We start from the raw sequence: 11,300 nt of genomic DNA, 5'->3' as shown, positions 1-11,300 counted from the left end.
AAGGAGTAGTTTATGTCAATAAGTATGTAGCACATTCTGTACACTATGATAGCCGGGGGATTTTCTAGTTTTAGTAGTTTCTAAGTTATGTTGACTACTAGCAAGATATACAAAATAGGTGGGCTGAGTGTAAATATAAAATTCCTTGTAATTTTATATAAGTTAAAGAGTATCAACTACTAAGGAAACATCTTCAAATGCTAAACTACAAGCTTCAACGAATGACTCTACAAGCTTCAACGGATAACTCAATATGCCTCAACTGATAACCCAATTAAGTCTTCAACAAATATCAGATAAAGCTGTCTACGGATGCAATCAAGAAAGTTTCAACGGATGACACTAATATAGTGTCAACGGATAACATCTATGCAGCTTCAACGAATAATCAACAAGATAGCAGTTGATAGTGACTTGACAGAAAATGACAGAATCACATGAGTTGATAGTGCACAGAAGGAATGTGGCAGCCTGATTGCAGGTTTTAGAAGAAAATGAAGCATTTCCATTTCCATGCAAAACAAGCTCGTTCAAAGAAATTGTATCTTCTTGGATTGCATTGGACAGAGAAATGAAGAAGCATGTGCTTAGACCTTGCTGATAGGAATATTATTCTTGTCTTATTGCACATATAATCTTGGTGAATATATAAACCAAGTGTAGCAAACATTTTAAAAAAAATAGAACAACAAGTAGAACAAAGCAAGCTGTATCTTTAGAAACACTCTCAAGTTCTAAGTTGTAAGATATACTTGTAAGAAGCTGTGTGCATTTTGCATCATAAAGATTTCTTTAATATATATCTCTGATGGAAACGCAAATCCACCAGAAAGTTTTTAAATATTGTATTTATTTACTTTATGTTAGTAAAATGCTTCAAAAGCTTTATCCGCATTCTTGCTTATTTGAAAACACAGTTATATATTTTATATAGAGTTTTCAGAAAAGAAAAAAGAAACCAGAATTTCATTCAGCCCCCCTTTTGTAATTCTATTATTGCATTGTTGGGAAATAACAGTCCCGCTTATCAATAGAAAACAAGTCAAAGTCAAAACACAAGAATGAAAATAAGTGAAAAGATATGTTAATCTAAAAGAAAAAGCAAGTAAAAAGTACCAGGGAAAGCAGAGCCATAAGCTCAGTACAGGCCTCGGGAAGGTCCACGGTAGCATAAACACTCTGGTCCTCCGGCAGCATAAGACCACGATAGAGGTCAGGCCCAACTTCCTTGGATGATGCCAGAGTCCTGGCCATAATAGAGTCTGAAGATAACACTCCCCACTTTGGGATGTAGGTCTCTATGACGTTGTCATCCTGATCCCTTGACCTTTTGCGAGGGTCGACCAGAGTGTCTGAAGATTCGGGATGAGCCTCTCTAGTTAGCTCCAAAAAGGAAATGGGCAAATGAGCATAAGAAAGTATCGGTGCTCCAATACCAGTGTCATCAGGATGAGAAGTCTCTGCGTCTTCCCTCTCATAACTCGGCTTCTCTTCGGCCTTGCGTTGGTTTCTCTCTAGAATTTCTTGACTAGTAGACACTACAATGTTAAAAACACAAAAAAGAGGTCAGAGTGCCGAAACATCAGAAGATAGTCTGTTAATTCATATGAAGACAGCAGAAATCTAAAGCAAGATAAAGGAAATGAGAAGTTAAAAAGGTTACCACTACCTCATAGAGCGAACAGCCAGTCGGGATCCCGACTGCGAGAAAGAGGCAACTTCGAAAGTTTGACACTAACTAACTTATGATAGTCCGCAAAGTCTTCGACTCCAGGGATCGGCAGAACTATAAAAGAGGGCTCGACATTGCGCCATAAGCCAAATCCAGCCAACAAGATGTCTGAGATGTAGCACCAATGCATGTGGTTCTTCTTGTTGCTGAAATTGATGGCGCACCAATCTCCTCGATCGGCCCTTCGGTTGATGGTGAAGAAGCCGTCACTCTTTACATTTTTATGGAAGTCATAGTGAAACAAGAGGAGAGTGGTCGAAGGCTTTACCTTCGTCGTCAAGCATCGGAAATGAAAGTTATTTATGTGAATGAACTCGTTAGGTTTCATATGGCCGAAGGCAATGTTCATCTCCCTAAAAAGGTACTTAAGGAGCTTCAGTAGAGGAACACGAAAGCCACATCATAAAGCAGCCTCAGAAATTCCTATAGCGCGACCGCCCGCGGTGTCAGTGACAGGCGGGGTGTGGTATATCCTATCAGATTTTTTCGACATGTAAAGATGATACGCTCTCCTGGGAATATGATACTTGTTGTAGAAACTCTCTATGTCTTTATTTCTTAGTTAGGTCAGGTTATTAGCGACTGGAAAGGCGGCTATGTCGCCGAAGTGTGCAAGTCCGGAGGGAATGTGTGTCATGTTAGAGGGCCCGACGTCTTGGTTAGACCGATCCATATTCCTGCCTCCGAATATGGGGAAATATTAGCCATGTATTGGTGTATGGATAGATAGGAAATAATGAAAAAGAGGAAGAAAGGCCGAGTACAACAGCCGGGTCAGTCCAGGAGAAAAGAGGAAGAAACTTAATGCCCGAAGAGTTAAGGGATCGGCTCTCGAAGTATGTTCAATGTCTTAGACAGTCCAAAGACTGTTCAAGATCAGAACACACCCGCATGCCATCTTTAAATCCCACAAACTTTTAGGAAAAATAAAACATAAAAGAGAGAGGGTGGAGAAAGATAAGGAAGGGGAAAAGGGGGAACCATAAACCAGGAAGCTCCAGACTGTAGTAAACAAAAAAAAGAGGAAAATCCAGGAAATCTACTTACAAAAAATACAGGATAACATAAATCTGAAAGATTATAATAAATGGTAAATTTACAGTCACGACTGTAACATAAATCTGAAATTCAAGAAAATAAACCATTATTAGTGATTTATTTGCAAAATTCATAGAAAATAAATCATAAGTTCAAAAATTATTTTAAAAATATGGGAAGAGAGCTAATTTAACATTAAATATTTAAAAAATAAAAAATTAGTTTATTTTTTACCTTTACGAAATGGTTTTATATTATTTAATTCATTTTATGCAATTATGCTTAAAGAAAATCATTACTTTTAAAGTCAGAATTTGGATTTGCAAATAACGGAATTGCCCCTTCCTAAATCACCCTTATAACTCCCTCCTCCCTCCTCCTTCCATATGTCACCACTCTCGAAATCGCTCTATCTCTCTCTCTCACTCACTCTCTCCCTCTCTCTCGCTCTCTCTCTCTCTCGCTCTCGCTCTCACTCTCTCTCTCTCTCTCTCTCTCTCTGGTTATACTCGATTCTTGGCTAAATTTTGTTCCAAAACCAGATTCATGCCTCTCTTTGCTTCGTCTTCATGAATATGTGGCTGCATGTGTGTATTATTGTGTGTAATTATGGTGTGGGGTGAAAACCCACTTAGGTTTTTGGGTTGAATTCGGGTTTTGAACTCAAATTTTAAGTGTTAAATTTGGGTTTAATGTAAGCATGTTAATCTGGTGATTAATTCTTAAAATCGGTAGGGTTTTCGGGTGGAAACCGAGTTAGGGCACCCGAGACCTTGTCGCCCCTGGCGGTGATATTCGGTGAGCAGGTGGTGGGATATGATGTCGATACTACCTAATAAATAATAAAAATCAGTTTATTTACTTGCATGTCAATTATTATTTTGATTTAAGATTTTCTAAAATTTGATTTATGAATTTTGATTCGAATAAGTGTAGGATTGATACGTAATTAGTCAATTTTATGTTTATGTGTAATTCATGGTTTTTCAGACCTCCGGAATTGAATTATTACCTTTTAATTTGGTTTTTGGATTCAGTTTCTTTGATTAATTTGGTTCGAATTATATGTAGTTGGTATATAATGGTTCGATTAATTTATTACTTGCTTGAGATTCGATGTATAATGGAAATTAAATAATTTTAGGATTTATAAAGTTATTTTCCTTAGAATATGGTTTAATTCGAGGAAATTGGTTTATATTAATATAATAAAATGGGTGTATGCATGGTCAAAAGAATAGTAAAATGTTTATGTGTGATGTCTACTTGCTGATTGTTTATGAGTTGCAAAGATTGTTAGGAATTGATTGGTTGAATTGGATTAAGTGGTTAGCAGAATTACGAATGGGCATGTCAAATTTTTCTTATGATTATAGAGATTAATTGGATATGCTTCGATGATTATGTGTTGGTTGTTTTTTGATTAAGAGTTAAGTATTAAGGGCAAGGTATGTTATCTATATGCGAGTATGTAAGTAATGGTTCGAGTTGACCTAATGAGTCAGAATGAGAATAATAGGAATGTGAGATATATGTGAAAGTATATGACTTGGTGTTATGTGTTCTATATGGTTAGAGTTATATATAAATTGGTTTAAGTAACGCGAATGGGGTAGGAAATAGACGTTTAGAGAAACATTGATTGTTTGTGAGGTTCCTAATTAGGATCTGTTTGACATTGTAGATTTGGAAAGCGAAGGTGGGCAAACTAAGAAAGGAAAGGAAAATCTAGGTGGCAGTAACTCAATATGTGTGAAAAAAGGAAAGTTCTTGAGGCAAGAAACTCTGCCCTTTTCTTGTGATATGATCATAAAGATTGTTTATGATAGGAATTGATAAGGAGAATGACTATAGTAGTACTGTTATTGGATCTTGTTGATAAATCCTGATAGTACTTCATTTCTTTTCAAGTACGTTTACTCTGTTTCATATTGATATCTTGTTTTCTATACTAACCTCTTATCCTATACTTCCTGATGAATCGTTTTCTTAATTAATACATTCGTTGGCCTAGATTCCCTTCTTGACAGACTTATGCATTATTAACGTATCATTTCTTGATATAACTTTGCTTAGTAACCATGATAATACATATGCTTGATCTCGATCATTTCCCCAACTTACGTTTATTTCAAGTACATTTGTTTATTCCACCTAAATTCTTGAATTGAATCTAAGAATGATTTTTGACTTGAGAGAGTCCAAATGATTTCAAAGGCTGGTAATTTTTAAAAATAATTTAGATTGAAATTGCTATATTTTCCAATATAAAGGTTTTCTATGAATTTCTAACGATTGGATACGGACGTAAGAGGTTAGCGGGGCTAGTCCAGTCGTATAAGAGGCCAGTAGGGCTAGTCCAACATTATAGGATGATATAATGCCATAAGTACCTTATAATCGGATGGAGGCCAGTACGGATTGATCACCCGTATTATATTTAAAAGATGGATAATCCAATCAAAGGTTCTATGTTAATAAAAGTGAAAGTAAAAGATTTAATCATGCTCTAAGCACTATTTACTGCATTTCGTTTTGAAACTGAAATTGTGTTAAATGAAATTTCTCCAAGTTGTTAGAACCTACTTGAGAACCCTGTTACTTGTTCGTAAAGCTGAATATCTAGAACCTTAATCTTGAATCCTTGAATTTTTATCTCAAAGATCATTTCTAGCTTTTGCTAAATTATTGCCACGTGTTCGTTTGATATTAAGAATGCCGCTTATGATTTTGATATTTAAAACTATTTATTAGTTACTTGTTAAACCTTCTAGCTCATATATTTACATTGATCTAACCTTGGCAGTTAAGCAAGAAAATGGTCAGACTTAGGCGTACCGCTCGTAAGTGGATTCCCAGCGGTCCTTTCTACATAGTTAGATTCTGGGTGCCAGATCAGGTAGATGCAGAGTGAGGAAACATTGGTAGTTGGTGGATTGTAATAGCTGGTAATCAGATACATTTGGGTTACCAGACGATTCCAAGTCGGGATCGTATTTTGAATAATTTATGAAAGGGTTGTATAATAACTATTATTCTGGTTAGTAGTTGTAATCTTGTCATATACTTTATCCTGTGTAGATCTTTGTAGCTTTCGGGGTTTATTTTATTTATGTTGTCCTATTATAGTTACTAGCTTAAATCATGTGCAATGCACGGGTTCCCGTTAATATTTAAAATTTATATTTATCTCGTCATATTATAATTTTAAAATATTTATACAAATATATAATAATAATTAATTTATAATAACTTGTGGTCGTAGTTTAGTAGGATATATATACTACATCTAGTAGTTTAACAATTTAGTAGTTTAGCGGATATATAACACTATTTATTTGTTTTTTTAATAATAGGATAAGTTGTGGTTGTAGTTTAATAGGATACTCTTCTGGCTCTCCCATGGATACTCTTCCACCCCCATCTGAGGAGCCCCAGTATATTAGTTCAGATTCTGAGGAGGATCCGTCTAAGGACATCGTTACCCTTATGTATGTATCTCTTATGATGCCAGTACCAGAGTCCCCACCTGTTAGGGCAGATTCTCCGGCTTCTATGAATGAGTCCCCAGTTCCTATTAGGGTTCCTTCTATGCATGTGCCTACCCATGTTAGTGATTAGATAGCCCGGGATCGTGATATTGTGTTTGCTCGTATACCTGAGTTGAGATCCCAGGTGGATAGGATGTCTCGTGAGTCTCTATTGCAGATGATGGTGTTAGAGCCAGAGTGGTGTGCCCGCATTGAGATGGTTGAGCAGGTTTCCCGTAGACATTTGGATTAGGGCTCCTCTTCTAGTGATGCTGATGTTGAGGCCCGTAGAGTTCATAAGTTGTTGAGATGGATGCTTTCAGTGTTGAGGGAGGTTCTTGACCGCCATGTCTAGATGTGGATTTGAGTTTCAGATGGGACATCTGGTAGAGCCCGTAGTATGTTGTTATTGTTGTTTTGCAGTGTCAGTTGGTTTGGGATACTTGGTCAGTTGTCGGGTTTTCCCCTTATGTTTTGTTGACTTGGTATTAGTTGTAGTATGGGTAGTTAGGTAGAAGTTAGGGGTAGATAGGGAAATATTTTCCAGCTTTTCCCTTGTTTAACCCTGCTTTTGTTGTTGTACTTTGATTTCAAAACTTGTTGTACCCCTGAATCTTTAAATTATCTATCTACGTACCCTTGCGTATTCATTATGGTTCTTTAAAATTTCATGGTTGTTTATAAATAGCATGCTTACCTAGTAATTTCGCTTATTACCTTTGTGATATCATACCCAAATCTCTTGTCATGTGAGAACCTTAACCGATGAGCGAATTATGTAGTAATAAGATTGCATGTGCAAATGGTTAAAATTTGAAAAGTTTTATAACCCATTAGTTACATAGTTTTACTGATACAAATGTCATGCTATCGTATTTCTAAATAATTGCTCATCGGGTTTGTAAAATAAAAACTCCACCAAATCATCCTGAAAAAGAAACTCAAAACCAGAACCAGAATTAAAACCAAGACACCCATATGATGAATCAACTTCTCTAACTTTTACAAAAACCCCCAGCACCAAGAACTAGAAATTTCAAAAACTTCCAATCTGTTCATCCCCTAGAGTTTGTAGGGTTATCAAATCTAATTAAAGCGCAGTCCTGGATGAGAGCAATGGAGAAAGCCTTTGAATTAACTAAGGTTGAAGATGAAAAGAAGATAAAGTATGTGAGTTATTACCTTAAGAATGAAGCAAGCTTTTGGTGAGAGTCTACCAAAGCATTGCAGGAAGAGGAAGTCATATCCTGGCAGAAGTTTACAGAATTGTTTTTAGAGAAGTACCTACCAAGATATATGCAAGACCAGTTAGAGTTGTGATTTCTGGAGTTGAGACAGGAGAATATGTCGGTGTCTGAGTACGAAGTGAAGTTTTCTGAGTTAGCAAGGTTTGTGCCAGGGTATGTAAACACGGAAGCCAAGAAGGCAAAGAGATTCCAATAAGGACTTAAATCATGGATTCAGAGTCAAGTGGCTCTTCTTGAGCTACGAACGTATGTTGCAGTTGTATAGAAAGCAATGATTGTTTAAGGAGAAAGAGAAGCAACTAAAAGAGAAAATGAGGGGAGGAAAAGGAAATTTGAGGATTCATATCAAGATCAGGGAAGTTTAGAGGAAGGTTTGGAAAGAGTGTGGGAAATCCAAGTCCGAAGTTCTAGAAGTTTAAGCTTGGAAATGGAAACCAAAAAAACTACTTCCAGAGATCAGGACAACCGGTGAAGGACAATAGGCCTTCAATTCAAGAATGCAAGGTTTGTGGAAAGAGACATCCGGGGAAATGTAACAAGCTCAACGTTACATGTTTTAAGTGCAACCAGAAAGGTCATTATTCAATCGAATGTTCAAATGTTGTGGGAAAATCAGAGATGGCATGTTTTAAATGTGGAAAGGTTGGTCATATGGTGAGGAATTGTAAGGAATCTAGTTAGAAGGCCAATGTTCTTAGGATTGATGGACCACCGCCTCCATTAGCACAATAAGTTCAACCAAAAGCACAGATTTTAATATGACAATGAAAGATGTTGTTCAGGATGCGGATGTGGTAGCAAGTACGCTTGCCATAAATTCTATAGAGGCCAAAGTGTTAATGGATTCTGGAGAGGTCATTATTCAATCGAATGTTCAAATGTTGTGGGAAAATCAGAGATGACCTGTTTTAAATGTGGAAAGGTTGGTCATATGGTGAGGAATTGTAAGGAATCTATTTAGAAGGCCAATGTTCTTAGGATTGATGGACCACCGCCTCCATTAGCACAATAAGTTCAACCAAAAGCACATATTTTAATATGACAATGAAAGATGTTGTTCAGGACGCGGATGTGGTAGCAAGTACGCTTGTCATAAATTCTATAGAGACCAAAGTGTTAATGGATTCTGGAGATGCTAGATCTTTTATATCTGAAAATTTTGTTGATAGATTAAAATGTGCTAAATATCCCTTAAAATCTAGTTTGATGATTGAAGTAACGAATCAGGAAAGAGTTATTGCCAATAAGATTTGTCCCGATTATGACATTGTAATAGAAGGTTGTCACTTTTCTGCCAACTTAATACCTTTTAAGTTAGGAGAATTTGACGTTATATTAGGGATGGTTTGGTTAGTGGATCACGATGCGCAGATTGAATGTTAGAATAAGAAGGTGAAGTTAAAGTCCAAAGACGACACTGAAGTGATATTTAGAGGGAAGAGGCAAGATAGAAGGCTTCTAACGAAAATTCAGACAAAAATATTATTAAGACAAGGACGTGAAGCTTATTTGGCCCATGTAAGAGATGCCGAGAAGGAACCCCTTAAGATCGAGGATATTCATGTAGTTAATGAATTTCTAGACGTATTTCCCGATGAATTACCTGGACTACCTCTAGATCGAGAGATTGAGTTCTCCATTGATTTAGCTCCAGGGACAGAACCAGTTTCCAAAGCTCCCTATCGTATGGCACCCATTGAGATGAAGTAACTAGCGACGTAATTGCAAGAATTGGTAGACAAAGGAGTAACTCGGCCGAGTGTATCCCCATGGGGTGCACCATTGTTGTTTGTAAAAAAAAGGATGGAAGTATGAGACTATGTATCGATTATCGCGAACTCAACAAGTTGACTATCAAAAATAAGTATCCTCTATCACGAATCGATGATTTAAATTGAAAGGAGCTACGTGTTTTTCAAAGATTGACCTAAGATCTGGTTATCATCAATTAAAGATTAAGGTGGAGGATATACCCATAACGGCATTTAGAACGAGATATTGACATTATGAGTTCCTAGTAATGGCGTTTGAACTAACAAATGCGCATGTTGAATTCATGGATCTTATTAATCGAGTCTTTAAGAAATATCTGGATAAGTTCGTGAATGTGGAGTTCACATATGTTCAGCAAGTAAAATAGTACAAAAAGTTTTATAAAATATATTATAATGTGAATCATGTTCTACAAATATCATTATTTTAATGAAATCTTGTAAATATCATATATTTTATAAGTTGAACATTACAAAATATATGATTTAATAGAACATTATTAGTTTGTAGAACATACATGTTCACGTTGTAGAACACGTACATGTTCAACTTGTTGAACATTAATGATATAATATCCTAACACACGTTTATATCATGTAGTTTATTATTTTAGTATATAAATTATTAAAAACATAAAACTTAAATCATGAGATTGGATTATAATATAAAGTTAGGATTTTGGACTCCAAAACTTCAAAAAAAACAGGGATTCCATGTATATGTTTACTTATATAATCATATCAAACTGAACAATTTAAGATTTATTTCATAAATATTTGAATACAAATATTTTTTAATTAAATAATGCAATAAATAAACTATATTTTTAATTAATAAGGATCAGACGTCTTACCATTTTTAAATAACATATTAATGAAAAACTTAAATTTTACTTTATATTTATAGTTTAATTATTTTCTAAAGATAATGAAAAAAGTAGGACTTTGGAATCACCTCTTAAAAAGTCACCATCATTAAATAACATTATGAACCTAAATCTTTTTTTAATAAAAAAAAGTGAAACATTAATAAATAAATCAATTTAGTATATCTTCGTATTTTTAACGTATCTTGTGACATCTCATGTGAAATTCTGAATATATTTAAATATTGGGTCAAGTCCTAGAAACAATAATGTACAACCAGTTAGTTAGCAATTTTGATACATAATATCAAATGACTTGATCGTATAAAGACCTCAAAATATTAATTTTTATTAGTATAATATATTACAAAAATTATCCTTGTTGATAAGATATTCTCGTCGAACTCGTAATTTTAATTTACTAAACATAGACAATGATGATGTATTTTCGGTCGTGTCATGTAGTCAAATTTTGAGTATTTTTTCAAAATGGGTAAAGTTCTGATTTTGAAACTAGTAATTTTGATACATATTATCAATTGACTTATCCTATAAAGATCTCAAAAACATTAATTTTTATTAACATAAGATATCACAAAACGTCCCCATATTGATAAAATTTTCTCGTCAAACTCGTAGTTTAATTTAAACCTAGATAGTGATGATGTATTTTCGGTGAGGTCATGTAGTTATATTTCGAGTATTTTTTAAAAAATAGGTCAAATTCTGATTTCGAATTCGAAATAAACCGAAATACACTTACTATTTATGACTCTAACATATCTAAATATGTAGTACACATATATTATTTATATAAGTGTATCCATTTCAATATTTTAAAAAAATAATTATATGTACAATCAAAAAATATATATTAAAAATGTACGAGACAGACTTTTTAAATTAAAAATTATTTAATAAATAAGATAATGATCCGTATATCTATCATGCTTAACTTTATATTCTAAAGTCTATTATTTAAAATTAACTCTACAAATATTTTAGTAATTATGTTTAAAGTTAAATAAATTATCGTTATTTACGACACTCACATATTATGTGCATGGTAAAAAATCTAAGTAACAATGTGGTGCAGTGGTAAGAGCATTTCCAAT

The sequence above is a fragment of the Apium graveolens genome, chromosome 8, assembly GCF_009905375.1.
Source record: "Apium graveolens cultivar Ventura chromosome 8, ASM990537v1, whole genome shotgun sequence".
In the NCBI taxonomy this organism is placed as follows: domain Eukaryota; kingdom Viridiplantae; phylum Streptophyta; class Magnoliopsida; order Apiales; family Apiaceae; genus Apium; species Apium graveolens.
The sequence above is the reverse complement of the archived record's forward strand: the minus strand, read 5'-3'. Positions refer to the sequence as shown.